The 14,466-nt window shown below is 45.9% G+C and overlaps 1 long non-coding RNA gene across 1 annotated transcript; it reads right to left on the bottom strand.

Annotated features, from left to right (window-relative positions):
- Positions 1-2,681: 2,681 nt before the first annotated feature.
- Positions 2,682-6,018, bottom strand: LOC126513280 (uncharacterized). Its single transcript, XR_007595283.1, has 3 exons — positions 5,907-6,018; positions 3,850-3,995; positions 2,682-2,950 (listed from the first exon to the last, which is right to left on the bottom strand). It is a non-coding gene; the product is annotated as an uncharacterized lncRNA (long non-coding RNA).
- Positions 6,019-14,466: the final 8,448 nt, after the last annotated feature.

Here is a 14,466-nt window from a genome sequence, read left to right on the forward strand (position 1 = left end):
CAAAGACTGAGCGCCACCCAAATGGACACATGTTCTTCCGCGAACTAGCTGAATTTTCTCCTGATGTTCTCATGAGGAAAAGTCAAGATGGACCTTTAGTGGCTTTGATTTTGGGGGGTTGCTTCTTGGTCTTGCTAAATCCATAACTCTAAAATTAATAAACTGTGGCCTTGGTAATATGCTCTCTTCAATCTTTAGTGTTTAGCCCCTTTGTTCCTTCAAAACTTTCAGACAAATCTACCACTTATATTGAACTCAGAATATTGTTTGTTTTCTTTGAGAATGTGAAGACTTTAAACAGCCAAAGAATTTCCATGTATAAGAGCTAGCTCACTAGTATACCCTGCTCTTTGAAGAAAATACCAAATTGTCATCTGTAGGGCTAGAACAGATGAAGGTCAGTGCCCGAGCTTGGCATTCTAAATTTGTGTCGGTATCGTCAGTGCTGTAGGATGTTATTGTAAGGGGCAGAGCGCCCTCTGCTGGAACAGTACCTAGATTCTTTCAGCACGTTTATTTGCCTTGGGTCTCCATTTCAGCAATGTGTGTCTTGCTTTTTATCCATACCATTCCCTCAATTTGGTAGGATTTGTTAACACTTCTCACACGAGGAGAAAATGTCATGAACTCTAAAGGGCCGTAGGAGACTGCAAGGCGGACCTGTTTTAAAATGTTGCTGTGTTCTGTCGCTGTCTGGGGAGAGGCTTCCAGCTGGGGTGTGTCGGGATTATCAGCAGAGGTCTGTTCCACTTCCTCGTGAAATATCAAAGGAAGATCAATAAAAGGACTTCCTCCGTGTGAATGTAAACGGCGTGAAATATGTTCGTACGTGTACAGAAGCTTTCAACTTACTAATAGAAAACGATTGTACTATTTTATAATTGGGAAGCGCGGTAGAGGTGGGAGAGGGTGGGGGCGTGCTATTTTTATAGTGGGATGACCATTGTGCTTGGAAAACTTGAAGTCATTTTTGTATTGTGAAGTTACATTCCATCTACTCCCGGGGTGGGGGGTGCGGCGTTCCTTGAGACTCTCATCAGGTGGAAAGAAGAGTTTTCTGATTTGCAGGAGAAACTTGAGCATATTTGGCACCAGATGTGGCGCACACATCTGTAACCTGCAGACCATAACCAGTTTAAAAGCAGGGGCACAGAGTAGGGCGGCATTTCTTTTTTCTTTTTTTTTTTCTCTCTCTCTCTGTGTAACACTTTATTTGATTTTTTTAAAAATTCTACAAAACATGGATTTGCAAGTCTGAAATAATCAAGCATGACGTCATAAGCCTGTCTCCAGCATCACCATCCCATGAGCAAAGGGACCATCCAGTGGCTTTAATGGTCCTCCCCAACATGAATTATGTGCTTCCATTGGAAAAGGACGCAGCCACAGTCAGGATTTTATTGAGCGTGCCCACAAGGTCACGTTGGCAGGTCCCTGGGTCAAGCGCAAGATGGCCCCATCCCTGTGTTTCTCCTCACCTCACAGTCAGAGGACATGAGGTGGACTTTGCTCAGCTTCTTTGTCCTCTGATGCACAAATTACAAGAACAGCTCCAGGTGGTTTTCCATGGGGAATTTGGGGCTTGGAGTTTGGTGGTAGCACGTTCTACAGCTACGCTGGGAAAACCTCACGTCCTCTGCAGCCCCTGCATATGTTCGTGCCTGGGGGGGGGGGGCAGTGTGTTGTTTCTGTTTGCGGTCTGTCTGTGTATTTACATACCTACCCAGGACATTATTCCTGCTTGTGTCTGCCTGTCTGTTTCCTTCCTTCCCACCCTAGACACCAGCCCTACTTCCCTTATGCACTTTATATCTCTTTAAACACACAAGAAATTGGAAGAAAAAAAAAACAACATTGACTTTAAAGGACTCGGTCTTCTGTTAGGAAACGCAGATTCTGTTTCGTTTCCTTGTCTTCTCTGTGTGCTGGGAAAGCATCTGCGGTTTGTCTGGTCCCGGGCTAGGGGTGCAAGGTTAAGGGTGAGAGCTGGAAACATTCACTCAGACATGACTTTTCGTTACATTAAAGACTATAATGTAAATAGGTACACCTGTGTTCTGCCGTACAGTCAAAGGTTATATCAAAGAACTTAACACGAGGATTGTGGCGTCCAGGAATTTTTTTTTGTTTTTTTTTTTTTAATAAAATGGAAAGAGATCTTGTGGTTGTGCCATCCATATGCCCTGATTCCGTCACCTCCCACCCAGGGTGGCCCTATGGGTACCAACACATCGATATTCACTGTTAAATCATTATTATAGTCAAAGAGCAAGACATAGTAACAACTGACTCGTTTCTATCAGGTAGGTCAAGGATCAAGCACACGACCTCTTCACAGATCTGCACTTGCAAATGAGTCGATTAACGAGTCAACGGCACTAGGCCGGTGCCATAGCTCAGAGAAGAGAGGCATTTGCTGTCTAGCTTGATGACCCAAGTTCGAACAGAATCATGGAAGGAAGGAATCAAATTTGAACATTCTCTCACGTGCAAATGCACTGTGACACGTCGATTGCGTTGGGTGGGTTACTCAGTCTAGGGGTTTGTAACCCACCCTGCAATCAGTTATTCCAGGGTCTCGAAGGGGCGCTACCTGGAAGGGAATGAGCTAGGACAGAAGAATGAGGCTAAGCAGATTTGTCAAAGCCCCCTTTTATTAGGATCATGGTTGCTGCTTATATAGGCCCTGCATGAGGACTTGGTGGGCAGGGCACGGGATCTCGCCGCGTGGTCCCGGTCAAGTAGGCCAGGTTCATCACGTAGGCCAAGAGGTTACATTCGGACAGGTAGACCAAGAAGTCACAAGTTGCCACACCTGGTTCCCTGGATAGCTGGAATGTGAGGCGGTTCTGCTAACAGATTAGCAGTTAATTGGGTATGAGGCAGGTTCTCTCAATAGAACATAATTATGGGTGTGAGGTTCCCTGCAGACTCCCCAGGGTGATGGTTCCTGTAATGATTTTTAGGGGGGAAATGGCTCGTGACAGTGACACACACACACACACATTCACACACACACTTACACACTAAAGAAGAGATAAATTAATGCAGTAAAAAATTTAAAATGCAGGGCAGTGGTGGTGCACACCTTTAATCTCAGCACTCAGGAGGCAGAGGCAGAGGCAGAGGCAGGCAGATCTCTGAGTTGAGGTCAGCCTGGTCTACAAAGCCAGGGCTGCTACACAAAGAAACCCTGTCTTGAAAACAAAAGTTAAAAGCTTTAGCCTTTTGCAAGAATAACTGACAAGTTCACTGGCAAGGCTGTGGGGATGGCGCGGGCTGGGGCTGGGTTCCATTTCCACCCTCCATGGGTTTGCATTTTTAATCATGGCTGTGCTGGGGGGGGGGGGAGTCTTCCAGGTAGTCTGTGACCCTCAAGTCACCGTGCTTGCCTTTGACCCCCAGGGTCTGCACCTCCCTAGGGCTAGGTGCCTCCACATCCAACCTTTTCTTCTTCTGGTGAACCTGCTATCCAGGTCCTTGCACTCAGAGGACAATTGCTGTGGGGACTGAGCCCTTTCCCCAGTCCCCCTAAATGATGTTAAACAGCAGAACCTTGGGTTTCGCTCAGGGTTTGCAAAGGAAATGTATAAGAGGCAGGACAGGAGGCAAAGAAGTTAAATGGCGCCCCTGGCCACTGAATCACTCAAGTGAAATCAGCAGAACCTTGGGGTGGTGCAGACCCAGCAACTGCCCCTCAGGATCCCCAGCTCGTGCCTTCTAGGGGCAGGTCAGTCTGATCCCTCCAAGTCATCCCCCCCCCACCATCAGGAGGTGTGGACCCCAAAGATAACACTGTCAAAAGCTCCAGCGTTTAGCTTTGGCCTCTAGGAGCTCATGTTTACGTACATAGCAGTATCTTCACAGCGTAGCTTCCCCCAGGGACTCCAGGCTGGTAGATAATCCAAGGGATCGCGAGGAATGATGACTAGACTGGACCGCACCACCACCTCCTGGCTGCACTTTGACCTTTAAGCTTCTGCCCACCGATTTCTCTGGCATATAAAGACAAGAAGCTGTTACACAGAATTCAAGCACCATTGCTCCCAACCCCAGCCTTCACATCTTTCCAATAGAGCAGGACTTCCTCTGGAGGGCGCACGTGCTGGCGTACACTTAAAATTACAGCAGAGGCCCCAGGTCAGTGGGGTAGAGACAGGGTACCAGGCAGGCCACATTAGCAGACCAAGGCTTTCTGAGACTACCGTCAAACCATACTGTAGCTTTGCGTTCTGGCTTCCCCTGATTCTGGACGATGACAGAATATTTTCTCAGGGATTTGTTTCTCAGCCCAGCCCTGGACACGGCCACCTATGTATCAGCATTCAAACTGCATCTCGGGATTTCACAGAAGCCTAGCGTGGACAGGATGCCAGCCCAGGCCTCCAGGGAGTACACACACATGTCTAGAGGCATGCGTGCTGGGAGGTGTGGGCTGAGCTCCTCCAGTCCTCGGGGCCCTTCCACAGCTAAAGACCTTGCTGAACCTCCCTCTGATCTGAGTCCTAACCGCCCCCATCCCCCACTCGGTGCCTCCTGGAACACCCCTACCTTTGTTCTTTGGGATCATTTATTAAACAGTTGAGGGAGAAACCCGAGCCAGCTTCATTGGCAGCCTCAACATTTGGTTGCTATGAGAGTTGTATACACAACAAAGCTGTCATTGATATTATAGATCTTGCGGGAGCCAAGGGTCTCAAATTTCTAAGGCTAAAGCATAACTCGGAGTTTGGAAAAGGTATCCATACTATAAATAAGTGTGGGAGCAGACCTGAGTTACAGACTGAGAAAGCGACAGCGCTGGCCTGGGGAGAAGCTGTCAGCATTTGACAAAAGGCCTGCGGCCTTTGCCGCCAGCACAATTCCCCAGGAGCCTAAGGAAACCTTGGCTGGGGTTGAGGGAACCAGGACTCATCCTTGCTGCTCCCTTATGCAGGGGAAAGGGAGGTGGCCCATTTCCTTCCTGCCTTTCTCTCTTTTCTTATCTTCTCTTTATTCGAAGCAGGAGGAGAAAGGAGAGGGCTTTCTCTAGGAGCAGAGTCAAGGCCCACACTCCTGATCTCAGGCCAGGGCTATCACTAGGAGCAGAATCACGGCCCACACTCCTGATCTCAGGCCAGGGCTATCACTAGGAGCAGAATCAAGGCCCACACTCCTGATCTCAGGCCCATGGTCCTTTGCAAGTGGGAGCTGTGTTACTTCCACAGATGGGCTGGCATCTCCTCAGCTCAGACACTCAGGGTGTAAAAGCTGAACTTGCTGTCTGTTAAACTGATATGTTTAGTCAAGAAACGGGATAGCTGTAGCTACATTACATAAGTAGGGAGACACACATACACATACATGCATACACAAACACACATATACACATATACACACATGCATACACATATATTCACACATATACACACATACACGCATGCATACACATACATACACACATATACACACATACACATAGATACACACATGAATACACATACATATACTTACACACATACATACACACATGTACACAAACATGTACACAATGCATATACACATACATACACATGCATATACACACACAGGCCACAAGGTGAGTCCTTAAGGAGGGTTCTTTAGTTTTACCATTGCAAACTAGAGATCCCAAGGTCTGTTATTCCTTCTTACACTCAGCCCGGCAAAATATGTCATCATCATATGGGGCTTTCCAAACTGGCTCACGGACCTCAGCTGTCCTTTCTAGAACAGCTCCTGCTGTACCTCTTGGGCCTGTACAACAGGAAGTCAAGGAGGGGCCTTCCTGCCCATAAGTCACAGAAAAGATGTTGAGAGAAACTGCCCTCGCACCAAAAAGCAAACATTTAAGCTCCTCCAAGATGAAAACCTGAGCTGGTGGGAAAGGGAGAGAAACTCCTGCTCACCAAAGTGGAAAGATGGGAAAGCAACGGAACAACCCAGAGGGAACAGGACCGCGAAAGCCAGCTCATCCTGCCTGTGTGTGGACCCCTTCACCAGCGCCCTGGTCGACTTGTGCCAGAAGCTTCTTCCCGGAAAGATAAGAGTGTGAACGTTTTAGATTCCGTGGGCCGCACACGAGTTCCTTTACTTACTTTCATTTTCGTTCTTTTTGGGGCCCACTCAACATTTCCAGAGCCTTCTTCGTGCAAAGCACACGCTGACACAAGATGGCTGTACACTCCTGTTTTAGATGACAGGGTCAGAATCAGAGTCCCTGGCAAGAGCTGGGAGCTGAGAGGGATGGCCTTGGCTCTAGAGAATGCAGGGGAAAGACGGCTGTCTCTTTCCAGAGATGTCGCCACCACAGACCAGCCTTCCTGTGGGTGATATTCCAACACGCAGTGACCTTAGCTAAGATCATTGCGTACCAATAGTGCACCAAGCAATAGGTCACACCAAAGACAGCTCCTGGCTGGAGAAATGCGCTTTAAACCCAGGTCTCTTTATGCTGTGAATATGTTTTATTATCATTATTTAATAAAGAAGCTCCTTTGGGCCTATGGCAGCACAGAATAGAGCAAGGCGGGAATTCCAAGCAGTGATAGAGGAGAAAGGAAGGCAGAGTCAGAGAGATGCCGTGTAGCCGCCGAAGGAGACAGACACCCTGGAACCTCACCGGTAAACCACAAGCCTCATGGTAAAATACAAAATAATCAGAATGGGTTATTTTGAAATGTAAGAGTTAGCTAGAAATAGCATAAGCTATTGGCCAAACAGTGTTGTAATTAATATAGCTTCTGTGTTATTATTCGGGTCTGGGCGGCCAGGAAAACAAACTAGCAGCCTCCGTCTACACTTCTCTTTGGTTCCTTTCCACAAATCGGAAGCTTAGCAGGTTGGGATGTCGCCCTGAGGTCACCACTTCCATAATTCCATTTCCTAATCTCTTTATCTCCTTGAACAGAGGCTTTAGCTCTGTTACACTTCCTGGTGCTCTTTTTCTCCTCAAAATTTACATTTTATAATTTACTTTGCTTAGCTTGCTCCTTTTTATTATAAATCTTCATTAGAGTTATCACTAATAACTAAATGGCAGAGTCTAAATTAGACTGTTTTGAGATTTTTTTTTCTGCCAATGGAATTAATCCAAAGCTCTTAACTTTAGCCTCAGGCAGACTCTTTGGACAAGAGCAAAAGGCAGCCACCTTCTTCACCGAAATATCACAAGAAAGATTGTAAAGAAACATACTAAAATTCTCCTCTGAAACCTCATGAGCGATTCCCCCAATGGTCCAAACTCTTAGAATTTCTGTTTTCCATACTCCTGCTAATATGGCCCATTAAGCAGTGCTTAAAGCATCCCTCTGCTTTCATAACCCCAAATACCGAAGTCCAAATTCCTCCAAGCAAAAACATGATCCGGCCTATTACAGCAATACCGCAATCCCTGGTACCAGCTTCTGTCTTAGTTAGGGTTTCTATTGCTGTGAAAAGACACCATGACCATGACAACTCTTTTTTTTAACATTTTATTTTTTTAAAATATTTATTTATCGTGTATACAATATTCTGCCTGCATGTGTGCCTGAAAGCCAGAAGAGGGCACCAGACCCCATTACAGATGGCTGTGAGCCACCATGTGGTTGCTGGGAATTGAACTCAGGACCTTTGGAAGAGCAGGCAATGCTCTTAACCTATGAGCCATTTCTCCAGCCTCCCATGACAACTCTTATAAAGAAAACACACAATTGAGGAGGCTGGCTTACAGTTTCAGAAGTTCAGTCCATTATCATTATCATCATGACATGCAGGCAGGCAGACATGGTGTTGAAGGAGAAGTAGCTGAGAGTCCTACATCTTGTAGACAACAGGAAGTTGACTGATGCACTGGATGGTATCCTGAGCTTAGGAAACCTCAACCCACCCACCCCCACACACACACACACAGTGACACACTTTCTCCAACAAAATTACACCTCTTAATAGTGCCACTCTATGGGATTATGGGGGCCAATCACATTCAAACTACCACACTTGGTTCCATCGCCAGCAATGAAAAAAAAAAAAAACCTGATTATCAACACTCATTGTTTACTTGTCTTCCCTCGTCTGAAAAGAAAGGTAAGAAATAGATTTTTTTTGTCCACATAAAATATGAAGGAAGATATTTAAATTAACATGAATGAAAAGACACTGGAGACATGGCTCAGGGGTTACGTGCACTGGCTGCTTTTCCAGAGGACCCAGTTCCCAGCACCCATATGGCAGTTTACAACCATCTGTAACTCCAGTTCCAGGGGACCCAACACCCTCTTCTGGCCTCTGCAGGCACCTGCACACACTTGGCATCTCTCTCTCTCTCTCTCTCTCTCTCTCTCTCTCTCTCTCTCACACACACACACACACACACACACACACAAATAAATAAATAAATAAATAAATAAATAAATAAATATAAAATCTTTAGCTAGCACAAAAAGAAAGAACAAAAAGGTAGCCATGGCAGAATGTCTAACAGATACTTCCTCAGCCCATCTGAGCAACCAAAGTTAACAGCTGTGATGTCATGCTGATTGCAAGGTCCCCTGAGACGATGGGACTGAAAAAATGATGACATGGTAGCCTTTGTGATCCTCCTCTCCAAAAACGCCATGATGGAACTTTCAGACGAATCCACAGTGAGAAGCATTCTACAAAACGCCTGACCAAGTCCCCCTAAACACTGCCAGGTGACACCATCATCCTAACAAAGTTACAGAAATTGGCAAAAGGCCAGAGAAGCCCAAGAGGCAGGACTATTAGGCATAATGTGTCAGTCTTCTTGAGATCATGGGGCAGAGGACACTGGGGGAAAGCGCAAAGACAGAAACTAAAATAGAGTCTGGGGCATTTATGGAAACACACCAGAGGGATGCGTTCCTTAGCTGGGGCACAACACAGTGGAAATGGCAGACATCAACAAGAGGGAGTCTAGGTGAGGAGTGCACGCACTCGCCGCACGGGCATTCTTACTCCATAGCTGCTTTTAACTGTGCTTCTGTTAAAGGAGATGATGCTTCATCGAATGCCTGTTTAGTTACTGGGTCTCGGCAGTTTGTTTCTGGCGCTATTTTGGAATTTCCTTTCCCACAAATGAGGGAACGCAAGACAACAGAGGACTCGGTATCCTGAGAAGTCCAGGTGTTCTTAAAGCAGGATGGTGGTGCAAGATATCTCCAGAGGATCAATTCCAATTGTTTAAGCTAAAGCTTGGTATTGTTTAAGTGTTTTGCCTGTATGTATGTCTTGCAGCAGGTATGTGCCTAGTGTCCCCTGAGGTTAGAAGAGATTGTTGGTACGTTGGGAGCAGAGTCACTGAGCCACCATGTGGATGCCAGGAATTGAACCTGGTTCCTAAGGAAGAGCAGCCTCCATTCCAATCCCAATTTTAAGACTAAATTTTTATGTCTTTAATGTAGGGCAATTGGGAAATACACCAAATGAGAGGCTGACCCTATATAATTATATCAGAGTTGTTCAAAACTTAATAGCCAAGTCTCCTAGCAAATTATGAAACACCTGCCCCACCTTCTGGTGCTTAGGTGGTTGAGCTGATTCTCCCAGTAGGGGGCGCTGGTGACCACTAAATGGAAATATTGCCCTGCCATTGGAGAACATTGGTGCATGGATTCAAGTTGGAAAAGTTGGTAGGGCAAAGCCTAAGTGTCCAGAAGTTGCCCCAGGAGTCTGTGCAGAACACCGGAAAGGAGATAAAGAGCAGCAACCTGCATGTCCAAAGATGCTTATGGGGCTAGGGGGTGGTTTGACTGTACAGCCTTTGTGGGTGTCCTTAGGCCTACATAGTGCTGAAACCATAATCCCCTAAATGAAAACCAGATTACAAGGGACGAAATAAACAGCAGCTTCACTGTGCCACCAGATGTGTTTCCCAGCAGTAACGCGGAGAGTGTGCTCCTGGACGGACCCCTCTGCATTTCACAAAGTAGGCCAAAGTTTGACCCCTGTATCTAAATGCAGCACCGAAGTCCTGGGCATGTGCATGCACATACGCATACATGCGCACAAACACTGATCCAGGGAAAACTATCTAACGATTTCTGCTTCTATTGAGTGCAAGTTCAAAACGGAACCAGTAGCTAGTTTCTCGGGTCTCGAAACATCTGACCCCTGCCATGTCTCTTTCTCACTCTCTGCTCGCATTCTGGCTCTACTGACTGTCTTCAGCCTCTAGGAGGTCTAATTGTCTCCTGTGTGGTCCAGTCCAGGCTCTCCTCTACCTACAGGGCCTTTCTCGGATCACCTTCTTCGAGTTAACGTCTGCTGATCTTTTAGATTTCAGCTCGATGGCTTCCCCTTGGAGGAAAAACACTGGCTGCTCTTACGTGCTTCCTTTACACTTTGCCCTCCCCGCTCTGACAATAGACTGACTCCGTGTACCAAACACAGCCCTAAAGGGCATTCGGCGGCGTGCCAAACACTCATACTGCGGTGAGGCTGATCCCCCGGCCTCCTCCCTAGGCTGCAGACAGCATGAGGTTCAGGTCCCTGCTGTTTTCTCTATGTGTCTCTGTCCGTAATATAGGATCTGCCTGAGAGATTCTTCCTAATGTGTGCTGGCAGAACAAATAACCGAATGGAGGGGAGGCTGAGGAGATGCCCAGCGGTTAAGAGCACTGGCTGCTCTAGCAGAGGACTGGGGTTCTGTTCCCAGGACCCACGTGGCAACTCGCAGCTATCAGTAACTCCAGTTCCAGGGGCCCATCCCCCTCTTGTGGCATTCAGAAGTGCACTGCACACCGTTGGTACGCATACACACTTGCAGTGGAACACTGCTACACCAAATTAAAGATCAGTCAACAAAGAAAGAACTGAAAGAATTAACCACATACCTGCCAGATGCCCTATTCTGCTCCTCCTGTCTGCTTGATGCTTTTCATTCAAGTAAGAGTCCCACCTAGGAGTTAGAGCTAGTCCTGGCGGCCGTTGTGTTGGGTTGTCTGAGACATTGGTGGTGGAGGTGGTGGGGTAGTAAGCAAAGCATTTAAATGCCAGCTGCACATTAAGAAAAAAAGCAATAGAAAAGAATAATAAGTAAGAGGACATACAATTGTTTTTGAAAATCTTGTCATCTTTGAGACAGGTCATCAGAAGTGTCCCAAGACACCTGTGCTAAGGGGAATGTTGGTTCTTCCTTACACTTGATGAGATAAAGCTGGAAACCTCTTAACTGTAATTGATTCAGGTGAGCCTGGAAAACTCAAGTCCCCACTCAGCCTGCTTGCTGGGATAGGAAATGACTCAGACCAACTACAGAAAGCTCTCATTTGTCTGTCCGTTGTCAATGGGGTCTCCGAGTGGGCTCCTAAGCCCTCCTGACAGGACACCACCAGCGTTTAAGAGCATCCTTGCTCTCACTATAATCCAGTCTTCAAAACTGCATTGCACATTTCTTGTTCAAAACATGAACTTAGCCTTGTCTCTAAGAAGCGGTACGCAGAGAAGCAAATAGGCAGAGGCAGCACCGTGTCCTGGCCCATCACCGTTCCTAGGCTTCTCTGCGGTGCACACATTTGTATTTATGGAGTCGAGGAAGGGAGGGAGGAAAAGAGAGAGGGGCAGGGAAAAGGAGGAAGGAGACTGCCTCATGACTCTATATTGATACCACAAATTAAATCTTAATTCTTTGTTTATCCACTTCCCTCTGATAGCTACTCATTCGCCTCCACGTTCCACAGAGAATTCTGAAACTCAAGGACACAGAGAGATGAACTGAAAGTGCTGTGGCTTACTCATCCGTCCTGTGCCACGTCTACAAACCTTCCGGTGTTAGAATTTACTGCTGCCAAAACAAAACCCATCCCACACACCCTGGTGGAAGTGAAGCCAGAGGCTTCAGCTTTCTCTTCTGATGGGCTCTCCAGCCAGACAGAGTGGAGTCTGTGAGGTTTGCTCTTCTAATGGAGTCCAGGGTGCTTTCTGCAACACTGAATCAAGTTATTCAGACCAAACTCAGTTTTCAACTGGGATGGATATATATGTGTGTGTGTGTGTAATAAGTATATAAATGAATATTTATGTTTTTAATTGTACAGTTCTATAAAGAAATAGTGCTAAAATACATCTTGAAAGAACCAAAGAAATGATAATATGGAAGAAATTACCAACTGTAATTTTTGGGTTGGTGGCACAAACCTGGAAGAGTGGGGCCTAAAAATGAGGCAGACTAAAGTCTCACACAATAACCAACTTTATTCAAAGCATCAGACAATTTGTACTCTGAGTGTTAAGAAGGTCGCCTGAGTGAAGCGTATAATCGCCAGGACAAGCTGCAGAGCAGAAACATGTTTCCATAGAGACGTATGAACAAATAAATAGCCAGTTATAATGAATAATGTGAGCTGAACTCACGCCTGTCTGCTACACCTGGGAGGGGCAGGAAAGCGCGATCCAAGACCAATCTGTGTCTTGAAGAAGCTGAGGTCACAAGACTCTGGTCCTGTCTTATAGTTTTCTCACCAGCACTCGGAATATCCCCGCCCCCCGCGCAACTCCATTCTCGGACCGTGTTCTGGCATATAACTAATATTAGTTGCTTTTCTTGCTGTTGTGGCAACATACCAAAGACTTCGCTCTGACTCCCACGCAGTCGTGAAGGAAGACAAGGCAGTCTTGTCTTGAGGCAGTAGGTCACACTGCTCCAACGGTCAGTTAGCAGGGAGCACGGCCGTTCTCTGCACTCTGTGCTCCAGCATCCCAGCTGCGGGTGGGTGCTCCTTACAGTTTGTCCACACATCTTCCCATCTCTGTTAACCTGGTTTGGAACATCCCTCACAGGCATGCTCACAAGTCTCCCAGTGATAGGAGATCCAATCAAGTTCAAAATCGGTAGTTATTACAAACCCCACTCCCAGCACAAGTGGCCAGGGTCCCAGGAACAGAAATGAAGGCGGCACTCTTTCTGCTTTGAGAGTAGTGATCCACCCTAAATTTTTTGTTTTGTTTTGTTTATGTTGGCAACCTTCTAAGAAGAGAAAAGGGAAAGCAAAGGCCCCAAACCAAGTAAAGACTAATCAAGTAAGAGAGTTTCCACAGTAATCTAGGTTTTAGAGAGCCGAGCCCCACCCCACGGAACAGGCATGGCCCAAAACCATATGTAGCCCAGGTTAAACTCCCCGTTGCCTTCATTTCTCAGGGACTCTCAAGCCTTGAACTTGGGTTAAGGTTTTCTCAAACTGGCAATATCTTCAGGCATCTTGCAGAATCAAATATAAATCCTTTCAGGGAAAAGTTAATTTCCTACTAGGCCTCAGGGCATGGACCTAATAAATCTTCAAATGCAAAGGTGAGCACCTGGAATCAGCTGTTATCAGCAGCATCCACAGACTGTAGACCTCAGGGGCAGGGCTTCTAAGGCTCCACATCTGACTATTATGTAAATTAACTGCACCATGCTCGAATTCTTTGGCTTAAAAACTATTATCTAAAAAGAAAGAGAAACTTTAAACAGTTGTACCTTATAATTTAGACTAAAATCCAAGGAATTCTATAAAACATTTAAAGGAAAAAACAGCATCACACCTACAGAATCTCCTAAGTATATCTAACTCTTGGGAGCTGAAACAGGAGAACTGATGCAAGTTCCAGACTAGCCTGGGTATGCAAGACCTTGCTCTCCCCACCACACACACACACACACTCCCCAGAGACCTAAAAGTGAGTTCAGTAAGGTCACAAGATGGGAGACCAGCACAGAGAAGCTAATTGTGTTTTTGTACTGTGGCAGAAAGCACTGAATTTTTTTAGCAAAATCATCTGTAATCACATAAAAAAAAAAAAAGAAAGTTTTCTGGGCACGATGCCACCCTCCTTTTGATCCCAGCAGAGGCAGGGGCAGGTGTAGTGGAATAATTTTTTGTACACTATGAAGATGTCACTTCTGATTGGTTTAATAAAAAAGCTGACCAGCCAATAGTTAAGCAGGATTTCCAGGCACAGAGGACGCTGGGAAGAAGAAGGGTAGAGATACCAGGAGATACAGAGGAAGCAGTATGGGAAATGCAAAGTAAAGATAACAGAGCCATGTAAAAGAATGCAGGTTAAAAGATATGGGTAATTTGGTATAAGAACTAATTAGAAACAAGAATAGCTACTAGACAAGCTTTCATAATTAGTAATAAGTCTCCATGTCATTATTTGTGAGCTGGCTGGTGGGACAGAGAAAGACTCACTACAGGTAGGCAGAGCTATATGAGCTTAAGGCCAGCCTGATGTGCATATTGAGTTCCAGGGCAACCAAGGCTATACAGTGAAAGCCTCTATCAAAAAGATGGGGTGAGGGTGGGAGAGAAAAAGTAGATACAAAGAAACCATGCAAAGCACTTACAAACAATGCTATACCCTACAGATTATGATTTAAAAAAAAAAAAAAAACTCCAGAGAGGCTGAAGAGATGACTCAGCAGTTAACAGTGCTTATTGTAATTAAAAACAAAACTTTCAGGGCTTTTGTTCCTTCAAAACAATA

This window comes from Alexandromys fortis, unplaced genomic scaffold, assembly GCF_014885135.2.
Source record: "Alexandromys fortis isolate MF-2015 unplaced genomic scaffold, M_Fortis_MF-2015_v1.1 scaffold_127, whole genome shotgun sequence".
Lineage (NCBI taxonomy): Eukaryota > Metazoa > Chordata > Mammalia > Rodentia > Cricetidae > Alexandromys > Alexandromys fortis.